General features: G+C 34.7%; 1 long non-coding RNA gene across 1 annotated transcript in view; it reads left to right on the top strand.

Annotated features, from left to right (window-relative positions):
• Positions 1–20613, top strand: part of LOC144457907 (uncharacterized) — a 64246-nt gene that overhangs the window by 1125 nt on the left and 42508 nt on the right. The window contains exon 2 of the long non-coding RNA XR_013487508.1: positions 9470–9574. This is a non-coding gene — a long non-coding RNA (uncharacterized LOC144457907). The remainder of the gene's footprint in view (positions 1–9469; positions 9575–20613) is intronic.

Raw genomic sequence — 20613 nt, 5'->3', positions numbered from 1 at the left:
TGCCACTTGACCAAAAATTTCTGAAAACACACGTGCGCGTGCGCACACACACACACACACACACACACACACACAATTCTTCCAAATTCTAAGTTGCGGAGTAACTGCTTGTTGGCATTAGTAGAGGGAGTTTACTTACCAGGAGTTCCCTATGCCAGTAAAAGCATAGGTTAAATCCATGACCCTTCTCCCCATCCTACCCCCATAGTCCCAAAGTAGACTTTAGTTGGATAACATTTTTTTTCTTTTGTTGTAGTTCCCTCTAGTATCATTAAAAAATAGTTCAATCAGTCTGGATGCTTTTAAGGAAGTATGCTTCATTGTAGTGTAATTTTTCTATAATGAAATGCTTGGTGGTTTATATTTGCCCTAATAATACTCCCTGAAAAAATATCTTTCTCATTTATACTATAATTGGACCTCATCTCGAAATACAGTTCTAACTCATATGATTTCTTGCATCATTCTGCACCTTTTTTAAGTTTGCTCAATGGTTCAAGTAATTTAGCTTCTGAATTGTGTTTTGTTTAACTGGAGAGGTGTAAACAGCTCGTTTAATTTGACCTTGAAGTGTGCTTTCTTTCCTTGTTCTACTGGTGAATGTACAGTACAGTCTGTTACTATTGGTTATAGCTACATAGTGTTCTTTCCCCAACAAATCCTTCCCATTCTTGATGCCTGTCATGCTTCGTCAATGCTGACAAGCAATTATTACTCTTTGTTTCTTTTACACTGTATATTGGCAAAACAATCATTGCAAGGAATTGTAGAGGTAGAAATTATTATCTTTGCACTATAGTGGTAACAGGGCTTTTAGGCTTACTGAGAATACCCATTAGATTCTGTCCTCTTATCTAGAAGTGATTTCTTCTTTGCTTTGTATTGCTCCGGGACTTGAATATTTCACTAACTTCTGCCACACTAAAGATGGGGAACTTTACTCTTTTTGTGGTTGATAATTTTTTTTCCCCAATGGCCATTGTACTGTGCAAAACAAACTTTTTTTCACCAAAAAATTCTCCTTTTATTTCAATTCCAGTATATTTACTGTAATTTGAGTACTTTTTTTAGCCTCTGAAGAATATTATTTTTGCTTCCTTTCTCTGCAGCAGAGTTCTGACTTCAATCTAATGATACAAATTTATCCTGAAGTACATTCATATACTAAGTATACATAGAGAACCATTAACTAAAAATATCTCTACAGAAGGGGAAAGTGAAAGGGAACTTGTGTGTGTGTGTGTGTGTGTGTGTGTGTGTGTGTGTGAGAGAGAGAGAGAGAGAGAGAGAGAGAGAGAGAGAGAGAGAGAGACTTTTAATGGAGACTGTATGTGTGTATACATACATACATACATACATACATACATATGTACACATCCATTTATCTATAATTTACTCACCTGCATCTACTTCTATTACCTTGAGGATCAAATATAAAGCTCTGCTTGGTTTTAGAAACTATCACCTTGCTCCCTGTATCTTTCCAGTCTTCTTATACCATACTGATTTTCATGGGCTCTGTCTATGGACTATTTCCCTATTGTTGACAAACATTCCCATGTATCCCCTAACCTCAAAAAAGTTTGACTTGGTCCATTCATCCCCACTAACTATTGTTCTATACCTCTTCTTTTGTGTTTGCATTCTTTGAGACCATCTTTTATAAGAGGTGTCTCCACTTCCCATCTCACTCTTCTTACTTCCTGTAGTCTGACTTCTTAACATTTATCTGAATTTTTTCCCTCGAAAGTTATTAGTGATCTCTTAATCACCAGATCTAATGGCCTATTCTTAATCTTCATCTTTCTCTACCTCTCTACACTTTTTGACGGTGTTGATAATCCTATTCTTAATACCCTTTTGTTTCTAGTTTTTTGGTACACTATTCTCTCCTGGTTTTCCTTCTACCTACCTAACTGTTCTTACTCACTCTTCTTTGCTGGTTTCTTAAGGCAGCTTATGCCCAATAACTGTGAGTATCCTCCCTACAGGAGTCTGTCCTAGGCCATTTTCTCCTCTCCCTCTATGTTGTTTCACTTGGTGATCTCATCAGTTCACATGGATTCAATTAACACCTCTAAGAGGCTTTTCTTATGCCTCCATATCCAGCCCTAATCTCTCTGCCGATCTTCAGTCCTTTATCACCAACTGCCAACTTGAACTGCATTTTCTATAGTCATTTTAAACTCAGCACATCCAAAATTAAAGTCAATATGTATCTTCTCCCAGGTTCCCCTTTCCAAATTTCCCTATTATTTCTCTATTGTTTCTCAGTGTCCCAGTCTCACAATCTAGCTATCATACCTCTTCCTCTCTCTGAATCTCTTACTCATAATACCCATGTATCAATAGAGATAGAAAGATGGATAGATATAGATAGACATATGGAGAAAGACAGAAACAGAGATATATAGATAGATATCTAAATAGGCTTATATAGGTCAGCCAACTCTAAATTTCCATTGTTGTAATATTGTGCATATTTTCCTAATTCTGCTTACTTACATTTCATCAGCTCATAACTCTTGATGATTCTTTGTATTTATCATTTCTTGTAGAGGAATAATATTTCATTATACTCATATACCACAGGTTGTTTAGCCTTTTCCCACTTGATAAATATCGATTTCATTTGTTCTTTGCTACTACAGAAGTATTGTTACGTATAGAAATACTTCACATATATAACATTTATAATATTATACAATTATAATAAGTATAGTTATATGATATATTTTATATATGAAATATTGCTTATTCAATGTAATCATACTTTAATGACAAATAAAACTAAATATAATAATAAATATATTTATCAATACTCATATATTGTATATATGTGTAAACACAAACATGCATACATAACACACATATGTGTGTGTCTCTTTCTCTCTCTACACACACACACACACACACACACACACACACACACACACACACACAGAGACCCACACATATCATGAATCTTTTGTAGTGGAAAAAAGACAAAATTTAAAAAAAACTTCATCAAGTGGGACATGTATAAACAAATTGTGGTATGTGAACACATTAGAATATTATTTTTCTATAAGAAAGGATGAGTATAAAAAATCATGAGAATACCTTTATGACCTGAAGAAAAGTGAACTGAGCAGAATTAGGAAAAAAAGTATGCCCAATCAATAACTCCAACAATGTAAATGGAAATAACAATGGCAATAAAGCAATCAAAACAATGTTGTGGAATTAAATACCAATGTGGGCTGGCCTCAGAGAAGGAATATTTGAAGGTCTATCCCTGTCTTCTTTGTGAAGGTTGATGACTGTGGATATAGAATATTGAGGTGAGGATTTTTTTTTAAGTAAGCTCAATTTTGATTAACTTTCCCCCTCTCTTTTATTCTTTGTTATAAGGAATGACAGTGTGGTAGGAGTTGGAGGAAAGGATACATAGAAAAATATAATGATATGTAAAGTCAAAAAGGATTTATTAAATACCTACTGTGTACCAGAGGGCAGCTAGATGGTGAAGTAGATGGTATACTGGACCTGAAGGCAGAGAGACTCAGCTTCCTGTATTCAAATTCGGCCTCCCTGGGCAAGTCACTTGAACATTTGTCTCAGTTTCCTCCTCTGTAAAATGAGCTGGAGGAGGAAATGGCAAACTACACGAGTATCCAGAAAACCCCAAATGGTATTACAATGAGTCAGACACAACTGAAACAACTGAAAAACAACAAGAACAATAGCAATAATGTACAAGGAATTATACTAATTGCTCAGTGATATACAAAGAAAGCCCATCCCCCAAGTCCCTGACTTCAAAAAAAAAAAAAACGCATGTACACCCACCCTGTACCCCATCCCCACACAAAAAAATAATAACTTGAAATCTAAAGATAAGAAAAAACTATTACAAGCTCATCAGCTGCACTCCTTGGATTTGATCCTACCATCCTTATGCCTTCTCCTCTGCTTCCTCCTCTCCACTTTTCAGCTTTGTTTTGTGTGTGGTCTTCACTTATTAGACTGTAAACTCCTTGAGGGAAAAGGCTGCCTTTCTTTTTCATATTTGTATACCCAGAGCTTAGAACACAGTGCTTGAAATGTAATGAATACTTGATAAATGTTTATTGTATTGTGTTGTATTATTACAACTCATTTCTCTTCTTCACATCCAGTAGGGTACTTGTTAATTATGAACTCTGAGAAGTTCCTACTCTAAATTTCTGGTTAATAAAATGCACTACTATTTGGAAAAGTGGTATAGGTGTGTGATGGTAGATAAAAGTTTTATTGCTACTTTAATATTGGGAAAAGGAGTAGAAACTTGTTGAGGAACCTAACAATGGTTCAAATGTAAATGACACAACTCAATCCATCTTCCATATTGTTATTTAATTGATATTTTAAAATTTTACATATGAACACTTCATTACCCTATTCAAAAATGTCCAATGGCTCCCTCTTTCCTCTATAATAAAATACATACTCTTCTTACCATTTAAAATCCCATACAATATGATGCCCACTCATGTTTCTAGACTTATTTCATGTTGCTTCTTTTTTTATAGTCTCTAATCTAATTCGAGTTGCACCTAATTGTTTCTTACACTTGACATTCTTTCCATTTGACATACTTTCTGTGCCTTTGCACAGGTTTTCCTCTATTATCAGGAATATACTCTTTACTCAGCCTGCTTCCAAATTATAGTTCAGATAATTACTCTTTAGTTTGTATTACTTTTCATGTACTTTGTGTTTGCTGATACATAGATATAGATGTAGATATAGATATACTGTAAAAGCTATCCCCAGTAGAATTTAAACTTCTTAGTGAAAGGACTCTTATTTTTATCTTTATATCTCCTAGTATTAGTACTTGTTACTTCTATGTTGTAGGTGTTTAATGAATATTAATTGAATGTAATGGAATTAAATTGAATTATTTATATGTAGGATCTTGTTCATTTCTATCCTGTCTTGGATAATTGCTTGTTCCAAAATCCTTTAGAACTAGCTGCCTGGTGAAACTGCATTAATGCCATGATACTATATCAAGTGTAACTTTTCTGTGGGAACCCATTCCCATACTATTCCATAGTGGCAGTGTTGAGGTTTGAAGCAAGAATTATCCAGCAACATCATTTTTCTCGCAAAATGACTTTCATGAACAAATTATAAAATGTATAGTCCCATGAGTAACCAAATAAAATGACAGCGAATATCAAGATGAAATAGCTGAACTCCGTAATTATGACATTTACTGCATCTTTGATTTAGCCATAGTAGCCTTACAGGTGAAAATGAATGGCAGAAGAGATTAGTCAGACTGTCATAGGGAACAGAACATTCATATATCAAAGTCACTTCTTTTTCCATCAGAATAACTTCATTCTAAGCAGAGGATTAACTATGAAAAGAATTGCTGTGATTAAAAAATGTACTCCTAAATGGAGTTTCACTTTCTTCACTTTGCATCCCTGTATATTATATCACATCACATATTCATGTATAATATTTCTTTGTTTTCACTATATCTATAGTAAAATTGCCCAGATGTCAAAGAAAATAAAAATATTTCAAATATTTGATCATCCCAATCATCCAGCTACAAATGAAATCTATCTAGAGCAGGCATCTTGCCAAAGTCTCACTTTACTTCTGCCCTGTCAAAGTCACTTTCACTCTCTTGAAAAATTATCTCTAGAGACCATGAGCCCATATCCCTGGAGGAGTCAGTTTACTCATATTAGGGACCCTCTCTAAGTGGATAGTCTATCCTGATTGGTGTATGAGTGATTGAAAACCTTGGAAGAATTACATGATTCCAAGTGAAGTAAGCAGAACCAGGAGATTATAGTAATAGCCATTTTGTGAAGACAATCAGCTATGAAAGACCCTGATCATACAATAATCCACCAAAATTCCAAAGGATTCATGATGAAAAATGCTATCCAATTCACGATAGAGAACTGATGGTCTTAAAGCATAGATTGAAGCACATTTTTTTACTTCTTTTTTTTTCTTACTGGCTTACTGGGGAGAACATGGCTAATGCAAAAATATCTTTTGCATGATCATATATATATACATATATATATGCGCATGTGTGTGTGTGTGTGTGTGTGTGTGTGTGTGTATGGCATTCCGTTTCTTACCTTCTCAATTGGTGGGAGGGACGTGAAGGGAAAGATATAGAGCTTGGAACCGAAAATAAAATAAAATTGAATTTTAAAAAGTAGTCAAATTGATACTTTTGTTGCTTTGAGGGGAAAAAAAGATTATTCTGTCAACTGACTTATAACTTTACTCAAGGGGTATATGGAGTATTCAGGGAGCACTAGTACTTCTCATGTAAGGGTTTGCTAAGCCATTTTTCAGGACTTGTCATTCACTTTTGTTGTCCATCAGATTCACCCAACTTTCAGCTGTGGCTCCAAGAAATTGTAGCATGCATAGCAGCCATAACCTGATAAACCATTTTGGCAGGTAGAGGGTAACCAAAGAGCATCAAACAATTAGATAAGTTTAGGATAACTGAGAGGCGTCAAACCCATTCAGGATTTAGGGGAATGTCTACTCCAAGCATGTGAAGAATTCCTCTTATGGAATGGGTGGATGAGAACAATTTGTTCCAGCAGTCATGAAAGCAGCTGAGGCAAGTTCTGTGGAGTGCTTATAGGTTGTTCAGACATTAAAGACACCAAGGTCATCCACTGTCTCTTGGGCCATCATCAGTTATCTTGATTTTGGTCTTGCCACTGGATTTTTATGACTGTGGAATAGTCAGTAAGGCTGATGACTTCATGCAACTCTGCCTCACTTAAATCTAGTTCACACACAAGCCAAGACATCACCTTGTGATGTCATTAGTCCACTTTGAAAATGAAGGATAAGCAATAATAGCTCTAGTCAAAATCCTTGTGCTTTTGGAAATCAAAACTCCTTTTGACTAGGTGTCCAGGGTACCACTTCACTATTTTTGCTATATGCCTCCTCTAGCATGAGCCTCTCAAGAGCAAAGGTAGTCTAACTTTTGTCTTTATATCCCTAGCAGCCAGCATATTACCTGTCACAGAATAGGCAAAAAATGCTTTTTTATTCATTTATTCATCCGTCAATGACTTATGAACATTTTATATCTGCTTACAAATAGTTTTTCAATCATTGCTATAGTCAAACATGAATGGAGCTACTCTAAGTAAACCAATGTAGCCAGTAAGATTCATACTCTCCACATCATTTAGTTAGTCTTCCACTGGCTACGGATAATAATGTTATGATATTAACTTTCATTGCTATAGCATTTAAAATTTATAAATCTACTAGCCTGAATACTGATGAGTAAATCCAGAAAAAATCACTGTAAGCAATTTGCTTAGGTGAGTATGTCATAGGGAGATGGATTGGAAGGTCTGCAGACAGTGGGGACTGGGTAGGCCAGGAGCATACTGAAAGTAGAGTACTCTAGCACACAGTGTCCATGGCGAAGCTATGCACCAAGGCAAAAGAAGGACACAAACCCATATTGGAACTTCTCCAGACTTGTACTGGGTCACTGTGACAGGGAAAAATACTATCTGGCTGCTTTGTTATCCCCTATATAGTTCTGAGTCACAGACTGATACAGGGACCTCTGTAGAGGGAGTGGCATCCCTCCTGGGTGTAGGGAGTCCCTGGGTGATGCAGCAAGAAAGAAAGAAGTTCTGAAGCCAGTAACACCAGAAACAGTTTAACTCAGACTCAAGGTACAGAGTAGGATCCCACTTAAATTATTCCTATTCTAAGGGAACTAACCAAGGCAGGAATCTCAGACCAAAGTCTACCACTCTGAATAAACAGAATCAACCAGCTGAATGATAGAACTTGAATCCACCATTAATTTGCTCCTGCACATACCAAAACAGATCAGAAACATGCACAGCTTGGATGAGGGGTATAGCAAGAAGACACTGCCTTGGGTCAGACCACTTTGGTAGCTCTGATAGCTTTCAGGTTTCCAGCCTGTCCTTCAGATCCTGAAATAACAGAATACTTAATGCCCCAAGAAAATAGCAATAGGATCAGCCTAGACCTTTCCTTCAGAATTGTGGCAGAGTCCAACCCTTATCAAGTCTAAAGTCAAAAAGCAGACTTGAAGAATTGGCAAAAAAAGAACCCCAACATAATGAGCTATTGTGGTAACAGAGATGCTTAAGACCCAAAAACAAAAGAAGAGAGTGACTCAAAATATTTATAAGTAACACCTCAGAGAAAAACTCAGCTAGAATTTCTGGAAAAAATTCATTCAAGAGTTAAAATTTATTTATTTATTTGCATATTTATTTTGTTTTATTTTAATTTTATTAATTTATTTTGATTTATCAACAATCACTTCCATATACTTTTGAGTTGAAAAATTTTTCCCCCTTCCTCTCCCCAACTTGCCCCAAGACGGCACACAATCTGATATAAGATAATTTACATTCCTATTAAACATATTTTCACATTAGTGAAGTTGTAAGTAAAAATTAAAACCAATAGGAGGAACCATCAGAAAGATGAAACAAAACTCATCAGAAGGTAAAAATAAGTGATAGCAATTTGACTTCCATAGTTCTTTCTTTGGATGTGGACAGGATTCTCCATCCCGAGGCCTCTGGAGATGTCTTAGATCCTTGTAATGCTGAAAAGGGTTCAGTTTAACAACATTAGTTGTCTCATAACATGGCTGTTATTGTGTACAAAGTCCTCTTGGTTCTGATCACTTCACTCAGCATCAGACCATATAAGTCTTTCCAGGTTTTTCTGAAGTCAGCCTGTTCATCATTTCTTATAGCACAATACTATTCCATTACATTCATATACCACTACTTGCTCAGCCATTCCCCAATTGATGGGCATCCTCTCAATTTCCAATTCTTTGCCACCACAAAAAGAGCTGCTATAAATATTTTTGTACATGTGGGTCCTTTTCCCATTTGTATGATCTCTTTGGGATATAGCCCTAGAAGTGTTATTGCTGGATCAAAGGGTATGTACAAATTTGTAGCCCTTTGGGCATAGGTACAAGTTGTTCTCCAAAATGGTTGGATCATTTCACAACTCCACCAATAATGTATTAGTGTTCCAATTTTCCCACATCTTCTCCAACATTTATCGTTTTCCTGTTTTGTCACATGCGTATTTATTTTAAACAGAATGAGAGCACTTGAGTAAAAAAAAATGGAAAAGAAGTGAACTACAGTAGAATGAATTGGAAAGGGAATTAACAGATTGGCATAAGAGGTGCCAAAACTTTACCAAATCAACAAAATGGTATACATAGAATTAGAGCCAAGGTTGTCTAATTCCAAATCTATTTGTTTTAAGGCTCCTTACTGGGGTGTGTGTGTGTGTGTGTGTGTGTGTGTGTTCTGATCATTTATCCTAAAAGGAGAAAAATAAACATTGTCTGGTCCATTAAGTGTAATGTCCTTTTCTGTTATGTTTTTAATGGTATTTCCAGGAATCAGACCCAGGATTTCCAGCATTAAGAGCAGTGGAATTGGTTATCTCTGAGGAATGGTGACATAGGAGGACTTGTCTAAAATCACAGAGGGATATTGACAAGGTACTTTGGGAACACTTTCATTGTCATCATTGTTGCTATTGTTTTTATTGATATGAAATAGAAAAATACATCTTTATAGGTATGATAAGCATGGTACCTTTCTACTAAACCTTAAATTAATTTTCAATATTTCCAAGTTTTCTCTTTTTTTTTTCTAGAAAGAAATTGAAGGAGAGAGGGGTGAAATCCTTTTGTGTCAAAGTTTAGCCTGAAGCCAGCTTTTATGGGTGTGCTATAAAAACTCTGTAAATAGGAGATAATGATGGGCAAGACTAGCAGACTCCTACCTCTTACAGTGCTTACAGGTGTTACAGTAATAAATACCTTGATATCTATAATAGCAGTACATGTGAAAGTTGAAGAAATTCTTTGCATTAGCATTAACCTGCCTCTCAAAGGGAGAGGGTGGGGGTCTGTTAGAATAAGATGTTTCCTGTGGGCTACTGTTTGTCTCCAGCCAAGAGGCTTTATACAATATTTACATTCAGCTCAGCTGTTGTAATTACACCTTTCTTAAAGCTATTAGCAGCATTGAGAAAATGATTCTTTCCTTTGGAATTTGTCTCCCGGCTAAGTCTTGAATTGTTACCACAGAACAGCCAGCATCCTTTTCCTTTTTGCACACACGTTGAGCTAAGAATCAAAAATTAAATAAATAAATAAATATACTGAGAAATCTCTAATGGGGTAATGCCTTCTCCCCCTTTCCTGGCCCCCCAACAGAATCAATTGCATGGAAAATCTTGATCAGGCTCTACTAATGGGGAGTTGCATAGCCTGGATTAATTAAAAACTCAGAAACCCTGAAACCTCATTTAGTATCTTGTTCTAACCTCCTTTTCCCCTCTCCTCCTTTGTCCTACCATTATAGGAGTTTATAATGAGGAGGAAAACAGACTGTTTTGAGCTTCTTTTTACTTATCTTTCTCCACCCACCCTTTTATAGATTTGTTAGTGAGTAATGAAAAAGGTAATGAGTGGATAAAACAGAGACAGTAGGCATGGAGTATAATCTTTCCATACACTGGCTAACCAATCCAATTCAGAATAATAAAGCATCCCTCCGTTAAGTAAAACTAGCGTCATCAGCTACTTATGACCATTTATGATGTGTACCAGGGCACTAATGGATCCCACTAATGTTTATTTTACTAGCCGTGTCCTGCTTGGGCAGAGGACAAGTGGGCAGAACATGTAGGTGGGGGAGTGAATGTTTTGTTCTGAGTATCATGCCTTCCTTAGCCAGGCACTTCAGTGTAATTTAGGTTCATCTGTGGGCTCCGGATATTATTTATCAGTGATTACTCATCAGGATGATGAGTTGCTTTAATGTCCCATTCACAGTCTTCTAAATAAATATTGTACTTCACTGCTTGCATCATCAGGCTGGTGGCTGGTATATTGGATACGTTTGTCTCTTGTGATAGCAGGATATTCTTGTAAAGATGATTCAGGAAAATTATCTAGAAATGGCTGATTTATATCATGTTATAAAAGTCTATTGAGGCAGTTACGGGAGGTTTGTCTGAATAAATGGCTTCCAAACAGACTCATGGTCAGCTTCAGGTTTGCTGACTGAAAAAAAATGCTTTACTCTTTGAGCAAATTTAATAAACTTGTCCATCTTTGTCACCCTGACTACTATCCCATGGGATATATGTGGTCATCACTAGATGCCCCAAAGGCAATGTTTTCCTGGAGTCTTGACCCTGATGCAGTCAATGTCCCAGTGTTCTTTTAGGGCACAAAAGAAGACTTATCAAAATCAGCTTTGAGAGAGTCTAGAAAGAAGGAATGAAAGTAATAAAAAGCCTTTTGGGGAAGGGCTAAAAGAACTAGGGTTATTTCTCCTGGAAAAGAAACTGAACTGGAACTTAACAACATTATTCAAGCCTATAGAATTGTATAGAGGTTACTGTGAGAGTCATTGTTCTCTATAGCAAGAACAGAACATAGCATGACAGAAGATGGGGTAAAAGGTGGACAGAATCAAGGAAGGGTGATTTAGGTTAGACGTTGCAGGGTGGGGAAGAAAACCTTGCTCAGCGTGAGACACAAGAACATACCATTCTCTCTGAAGATTATTAAATCAGAGGCAAAAGGTTATCTTTGAGGGATGCATTTAAGCACTATCTTACTTAAAAGAAAGTGATTGTAGTAAGGAAAATTGCTTCTCTTTTTGTGACCCTATGAAGTATATTATTGATTTCAAGTTAGCAAGCTTGTAATTTTTATGGGAGAAGAATATATTAGTCACCTATCCTCACTTTCCTGTTCTCCACTCCTTTCAGACTTATAGCTTGTACTTAGTCCACAGGTCTTTTGGAGGAAGGTAATAGCTATGCTTCCCTTGAGATGAACACTTAATGCCAATCACATCCTGGTTACTTCTTGCTGTATGATCTATGTGACATACTCATAGAAGACACTTTACTGGAGAAGAACTTTAGAGTCTTTGCCTGTCTGAATTTTTTTTCATACTCAACAGAATTTATTTGAATATTGCATCTTGAATTGTCTACTAAACATCTTTAAATGATTATCCCGGAGAGATCTTAAACTCAGCAGGTCCAAAACTAAAAGCATTATCTTTCCTCCTAAAACCTTTTCTTCTTCCTAACTTTCCTGTCACTGTTGAGGGCACCAAGATCATTGCATTAATGTCCTTGACTCCTTGCTCTCTACTACCCCACCTATATCCAGTCACTTGATAAGTCCTGTAAATTGTTTCTTCACAAGATGTTTTGGGGTCAATAAGACAAGGGAAAAAAAAAACTACACATACGTAAACTTGATTTGAATGTGTTCAGAAGTGGTTGCATTGGGAAGAGTTTATATATCTATATATAATATAGATAAATATAGATATACCTCCTAATATATAGATCTCTCTCTCCATATATATATATATATATGTATTATACACACACACACGGGACAGTCTATATCTATCTATATTTATACCTATGTATCTATCTATCTGTCTGTCTGTCTATCTATCTATCTATCTATCTATCTATCTATCTATCTATCTTAACCTTGCAGCATATGCCATCTAACTCTTCTGATGTATCATATGAGGATTTTCTCTCTTATTTTCTCTCTTAAAATAATTATGTATTATATTAATTTTTATTTTATTCTTAATTTAAGAAACATTGACCAACACCAAGATTTCCAGATTAAAAGAACCAAAATTATATAGTAAATTTCACACATTAATTTCAAAACTGTCTCCTTATCTGCCTTCTTTTCTTCAGTTCATTTAAAAATGAAAACAAATTTCTACAATGACTGGGATTTTACTTTAATGAGCATTCTCTCTCTCTCTCTCTCTCTCTCTCTCTGTATATAAACATATATGTGTGTATGTGTGTATATATATATGTATATATACATATGTATATATGTGTATATATACATATGTATATGTATATGTATATGTATATGTATATGTATATGTATATGTATATGTATATGTATATGTATATGTATATGTATATGTATATGTATATGTGTATACGATGTATATCATTCAGTGGATATATATATATATACACTAGAATATATGCATACATACATGCATGCATATATACATATATACGTGTATGTATATATACATACACGTATATATGATGTACCTGGAAGAGAATCTCTTATTCCAGTGTAGTTTCACAAAAGTCCTTGTCACAAAATTGATAATCATAGATTTGTATATTTAAAGCCACAGAGGAACTTAGAGGCCATCAGATTAAATGCCTTATTTTCCTGATAAAAAGACTAACTTCCAGAGAGCTGAAGTGAATTGTCTAAAGTCACAGAGCTAGTTATTGAACTCCATTTTATGTGCAAAGAAATGTGTGAGGCCCTAGGGTAAATAAAATGATGAATATTCTTTGACCACTAACTTCAAGGATCTTACGGTCTAGTAAGAACTTATATTCCCATAATAACTGCAAAAAGTTAAAGCGAAATTGAAAAAACTGGAATTAAAATAGATTACAAAATCATTTTCTGGCAAATGTGAGAATAGAACATGATAATATTGAACTGTTAGAAAATTTTGATTCCAAGAAATGAAGTAGGATTGTTTTAAGCCACCAACCCTGCCTAAGACTTTGGCAGCTGATTCTGACTATGAACAAGAAGACAAGGTTTGTGGATTTATAATAGCTAGGTCTTTATTAGTATGAATAATTAATCCCAAGAAGTGGTTGCATTGTTAAAATTCTCACTGGATATTTTCATTGGGCAGAAACCAATGAACATATTTTACATTATTTTAACTTTAAATAGGAACAATCTGCATGTATGCAACTACATAATGGGATTCGTTATTCGCACCAATAGGATCCTACCTCCATTGAGAATCATAGGATCATACATGTAGAGCTGAAAGGGACCTTGGTAGGCATTTGTCCAACACCACTATTTCACATATGAGGCAGCTGAATCAAGGTTGCATAGGTAATAAGCATCAATTATAGGATGAAATTTCAGGTCATCTGTCTCCAAAGCCTGCGCTCCCTTTCCTGTGCCATACTAACCAAGTTCACATTGGCAGCAAGTGGCAGAATCAAGATTTGAACTCTTTCAGTCAGTCATTTGGAAAGCAGTCTAATATTCCCTCAGATGGAGTTATTCTTATGAAGATTTCTCTTTCTTGCCCTTGTTTTTCTCACATAGATAAAAATGAATAAATCTATGATTCAGATAATCTAGATTACATTTATGATAAATAATTTATGTGTACTCTCTTTCTCTTTTTATTTTTGATTTGATGTCCATCCCTCAGTTTCCACTAAGAGGACAAATGTTTTCTGTCAAAGAAACTTTACTTCTCTTTTCCTCTTTTTCCACACATTGAATAACTGAATAGATTCAGTATTGATAGATATCAGGTTTTTATAAGTACAGTTTAAATAACATAGACATTAAAATAAACAGTGAGGGAAACTGAAACTCCCTCAAAGCCATCAGATTTGCCTAGCAGCTGAAGAACAACAGGGGGAAAAGTAAGAAGTCAAGAAATTGATTGACAAATGTAGGAAAAATAGCTTCTCCTTAGAGTAAAGAGGGTGGGGGAAAAGGTTTTGTTAAATGATAAGATGATTCTTACCAGCTCTACTACTGGCGATCTCACGACTCCCAGTTTCTATCACCCTCTCCTCTATTCTCTGCTTGCGAACATCTCTCTGCTTCATGTTCGAACAATCTGCAATGGATTAGCAGAAATGCCCTATCCTGACCTTCCATCAGCCTGTAATTATATTTGCTTTCCCATAACACTCATGCTTCTCTCCCACTGATTTCTTTAAGTTTAAGAACAACACAGTTGTGGCCTAGGGAATTCTGGATAGTCTGGCCAACTCTCAGCCAGGTACCTGTATGACCCAGTTTCCATGGCAACAATTTTGTGTATGAGGTAAGCCTTGGTTACATGTATATACTGTTATTTACTTTGATACTTTCTTTGGTATGAGTACTCCCTCCACCAATATAGTTCATAATCTCAGTGTTGCTGTTATTCATCCTTGAAGAGGATTAAAATGACATCATGATTTTGGGTCAGGGTATGGTCTGTTTGACTGGATGATTAGACCAATATGAGCTCAAATGGCCTTCCACTGGCTGGGCACAATTAGTCCATTTAAATATTTGGGATGGAGATGTCTGTACATCTAAGCACCTGACATTTCTTTTGTGCTACTGCCATTCTGTTTTGCTCATAGAGCACAGCACCTGCTTTGATTCAGGCATGCCAAGATAGTTCACACTTTCATTACAGATTATGAGATCATCTTTGAGAATTGTGGGCACGTCACCCTTCAGCCTACATAGTGATAAGCCTCTCTGGTCATACTCTGGTCTATTATTGACAGATTTGTAGTTCATGAACAAATATTTGCCCAAAATTTTCAACATAAGGCATAATGGTGGAATGGCCTTTGAGAACCCACAAAAAGCATAAAAGTGGGGATATGCAGAAAAGGACACACACACACATATACACACACATATACACACACACATACATATACATATACATATACATATACATATACATATACACATACACATACATATGCATATGCATATACATATACATATACATATACATATAATATACATATACATATACATATACATATACATATACATATACATATACACACATACATACATATAGATATAGATCTATCTATATATAGAGAGAAAGCAAGAGATTTTCATGTATCCAACTGGATCCAGCACATTATTGTATACTAACTCTGTATAAGACACTATGTTAAACAGTTGAATGTATAAAAATGAGCATGATATTATCCTGCTGTCAAGCAGTATACAATCTAACAGTTGGTATAAGACAGATCTACAAATACTGTATTACAAGAGAGAGTCAAAAATCAGAGTGGTGTAGTAGAAATACTACTGCATTGGGAGTCAAAAGCCCTAAAGATTTTAACCTGGTTCTGGTGATCATTCTTTTTGTGAATTTTGTCAAGACATTTTGTAACTTTTGTTAGTGTCTTGAGACTGTTTTCCCTCATAAGTTGTATGAAGTCTTTGTGTTATATGATCTCTTTGTTTCTTTTGAGTTCTCGAGCTTATGATCTGAGAGAATATTATTTCATCCTATGATGCTAAGAGCTATGGAAGAACCAAGAAAGATAATAACACTTGAGATTGGTATTGATGGATGTCTAAGGCAAAAATAAAACAAAACAGCAGAACTGTACTGACAAAAAAGGAAAATTTCTAAGTGAAGGAAACAGAATAAGAAAGGACACAGAGGTGTAAAATTCAAGAAATGATATTTTTCCAGTTTTGTTTATACTGTAGGTAAGATTAATGGTAATAATAGGCTTGAAATGTCAGGCTGAAGAGTTTGGACTTAATCCAACAGGCAAGGGGAAGCCATGGATAGTTTTTAAGTAAGAAGTAACAAGATCAGATCTGGGTTTCAAGAATATCAGTACAGGGCTACAGGTAGACAGTCCCATTAGAATGCTATCACAGCATTATGTAAAGGCATTAATAAGGACCTGAACTAAAATGATAGTAGACTTGAGAAGAAATTGTTGTAAAGATGTTGTGAAAGTCTAACTTATAAGACTGAACGTTTTCAGTAAAGGTCCTTTCTACTCTAGAAAAAAGGAATCTTACGAGGTTATAAGGAACTGTTTTGCATAGTGTTAATGTTGTATTGAACTAGGATTGGCTTTCAGGTTCAGAATAAGGATAGGTTAGAGTCAAATTAGCACCAGTAAAAGAAGGTCAGAGAGGTTGGGAGTGGGTTAAGAGACAGACAGACAAGCAGATTGGAAAAGAAACAAAAAAAAAAAAAGAAAAAAATTTTTTTGAAAGAATTCTGCTTAAATGGATTCAAGATGTAGCTGCCAAAGAATGATTAGATTAATGGAGAAATTAAGAATTACTGTATGTAAAATTTATTATATAAGATGCAATCCACTTAAGAGTGCCAAGTACTTACCAAAAATAGATCTCCAACTCAAAATCCTACATTGCACCAAAGACATGTACAGAAAGTGATTTAATGTTCCAAAGACCAAAGTTCAGGGAAAATATTTGGTCACTATGGGGATGAAACAAGTTGGAACTGAAGATTTGGCCTTCCATATAAAAATAAACTCTACTTATTACCTTAGGATCAACTGAAAGGTGGCATGTAAAGTTCTTCACAGCTTGGCTTTAGAGCACCTAATAATGTAATATAATGTAATATAATGTAATATAATATAATATAATATAATATATAATATAATATAATATAATATAATATAATATAATATAATATAATATAATATAATATAAATAATATAATATAATAAGATGAGATGAGATGAGATGAGATGAGATGAGGTGAGATGAGGTGAGATGAGATGAGATGAGATGAGATGTGATGTGATATAACATAATATAATATGATTAATATAATGTGACTTAATTCTTACAACTTGCCTCTCTACATAATCTTCTGTCCAGCCATTTCCTTTCTGTGTACCTGTCTTTGCTGTATTGAGCTATTGCTCCCCTATCCTGCACTTTATTGAAAACAGCCCAATGGCATAGGTAATGTAAGTCTTATTCATATGTGACAGATAAGGAAAAGAGGTCTCAGAGAGGTGAAGTGACTTACCCGTGATCACATAGCTAATGAGGTCTTTTTCTTCTTTGATACTCTGTGATTACATGAAGCATATTTCTATATATGATTTATTGCCTCATTATTAAATGTATTTCAGTAACACTGGGTAGTCACAATGCTTGTACTAATCATCTCTATAGAGATGGTACTTAGATCCTTATAATAACCCTTCATTCCTCCTCTGAGCTAGAGTCACACATTGTTATATTCACTTTTGTCAAGTAGTTAATGACCTTTGATTTTTTGAACACTATGCTACTATGTTTGTTTCTGGATAATATTTACCTATTCTGTTCCACTGATCAATCTTTCTATCTTTTTTAAACCAGTGGCAACTAATTTTGAATATGATTTATTTTAAAGATAGTTTCAGGCCTGCTATCATTATGCCCCTTTTCTGTCCACTCTTTTTGAATATTTTCCTTGAGATGCTTTTATTCCTCCAGATACATTATACTATAACTTTACATATTTCCATCAAGTAGTGGTTTGCTTGGTATGGAACTGAATCTATAAATCAAATTATGTTCTATTGTCATTTTTGTTATATTAACACAGCTCAGCTATGAATAATTAATGTCTCTCCAATAATTCAAATCTATATTTATTTTCACAAAGAATGTTGTGTAGTTGTAGTCGTATAATGTCTCTTATCTTCTTGGTAGGTGGACTCACAGAAACTGTATACTTTCTTTGTTTTTCATAGAATTAATTTTCGGTTATGTCTTTCAGAGTTTTATTGCTTATATATGAAAAGATTAATGATTTTGTGAGTTTATTTTATATCCTGCTATTTTACTAAAATTTCTAATAGTTTCTATTTTTAGATAAGTTTTTAGGATATCCAAAGTAAAGCATACAATCTCCAACATGACACATCTGTTTCATCTTTACCTAGGCTTATTCCTTCAATTTATTTTTTTCTTGTCACTTCAATAGCTAAAAATATAGATACACCAAATCACAATAATGATAGCAGACATTCTTTATTTACCTGTGATCTTATTGAAAAGGCCTCTAAATTTTTCTTTATTCTAAATAAAAATTGTGTTCAGTTTTAAATAAATATTTTTATTAAGGAAGAAATGCTTTATTTTATTAATTTCTAGTGACATTATAATAACATTATATTTTTTCAAAATATTTTTCACATAATTATGACATGTTTATTATTTTTGCTATCAATATGTTATAAAATTTATGGTTTTCCTAATATTGAATCCATTCTCTATTCCTTTTAAAATCTATCCTGACCATAATATATGATTGTAGAAAATGTTGCCTTAGACTTCTTGCTAATAATCTATTCTTTTTTGCGTTAATATTAATGAGAATGTATATAATTTTCTTTCTCTAAATTGTCATTCCAGATGTCTGGATCTTAGCACAGTGCCTGGGACATAGTGGGCAATTAGTAAATGTTTTATGACTGACTTACTCACCCCTGAGTTTAGGTATTAAAATGACATAAAAAAGAACTTGATAAAATGTCATATTGCTTTTTTTGTTTTAACAAATTATGTTTATCATATTTGAGACAATTACTTTCTGGATGTTAGATGAAATCAGTTTATAACAACAGTAATTAATATTTTCATGAGGCTTACTATGTGCTGAATACTGCACTAAACACTTTATTATCATCTAATTTGAGCCTTACAGCAATCCTGAGAGTTACATCATATTATCACCTCAATTTTACAGATGAAGAAATTGAAGCAACCAGAAGTTAAGTGATTTGCCCAAGGTCACATAGCTAGTAAAGGTCTGAGGCTGCATTTGAATTCATGTGCTCCTGGCTCCAGGCCCAGAGCTCTATCTACTGTGGTACCACGCTACCCTGCTTAGTATTGGACCTATTTTTTCCTTTGAGATTTCTAGCCTGGCCTGGCAGCAATAAAATCACACAACAACAACAACAACAACAACAACAGTAATAATAGTAATGCAATTATTGTGGAGAAGTGGCCACCATCATTTCTACCAACTGCTGACCAACTACTATCACCAGGGTAAGGAAGTCAGTCTAGCTGATAAAGTTGCCTCAGCTACACTGAGGGAGATAAAGGAGGCCACAGGTGCTATCCAGGTCAAATTACCTCAAACACCACTTTCCCTCATAGTCTGATACATACAACTAAAGATTCTGACTCCGAGTACAATTCACCTTGTTTCAAGTTATTGCATCCATAATTGAGGGGAAGAACCCTTGTAGAGAAGAGGCTTGCCATCCCTAACACCACCAACACTTGACTAACCACCATCAATAGGTTGTTGAACTGAAGAAACCTGTAAATAGTAGCATCCCACATAAGACCAGCTCTTCATTTATTTTAGCCCAGCAGCTCCAATTTAATAAAGCAACACATGGAATGATATAACTAGGAAGCTTCCTCTGAAACTATAGTAGCTCCTGCTTCATTCGTAGTCATTGCTGATAGTTTTGGAACTGAAGTTTCTACCACCAATAGTTTGCCATTTTCAAACAGTTCAGTACCATGACTCAATATGGAATTATTAATGAAAATTACATTAAAAAGATATATTGATATTTGTTTTGCCACTGCAACCTCAGGAGCAAAAGATCTTTTTATCTGCCTTGAATTTTGAACCACCTATATTTTTTTCTCCACTTACTAGAATGTGAGCTTCTTCAGAAAAGGGTAAATATCATTTTCTGTTTGTGTTACCAACTCTTAGCACAGAGATTGGCACAAAAAAAAAGGTCTTAAGAAATTATTTTTCATTGACTTATTTTTCTTATTAAATTGATTTTTCTAAGCATGGGTAATTCAAATTCTGTTACTTGTTCTGTTAAATTTGAGTATTCTACATTTTAGTAAATATTAATTCATTTCACTTATGTTAC

The sequence above is a fragment of the Phascolarctos cinereus genome, unplaced genomic scaffold, assembly GCF_003287225.1.
Source record: "Phascolarctos cinereus isolate Bilbo 61053 unplaced genomic scaffold, phaCin_HiC Scaffold_5;HRSCAF=322, whole genome shotgun sequence".
Classification (NCBI taxonomy): domain Eukaryota; kingdom Metazoa; phylum Chordata; class Mammalia; order Diprotodontia; family Phascolarctidae; genus Phascolarctos; species Phascolarctos cinereus.
The sequence above is the reverse complement of the archived record's forward strand: the minus strand, read 5'-3'. Positions and strand labels throughout refer to the sequence as shown.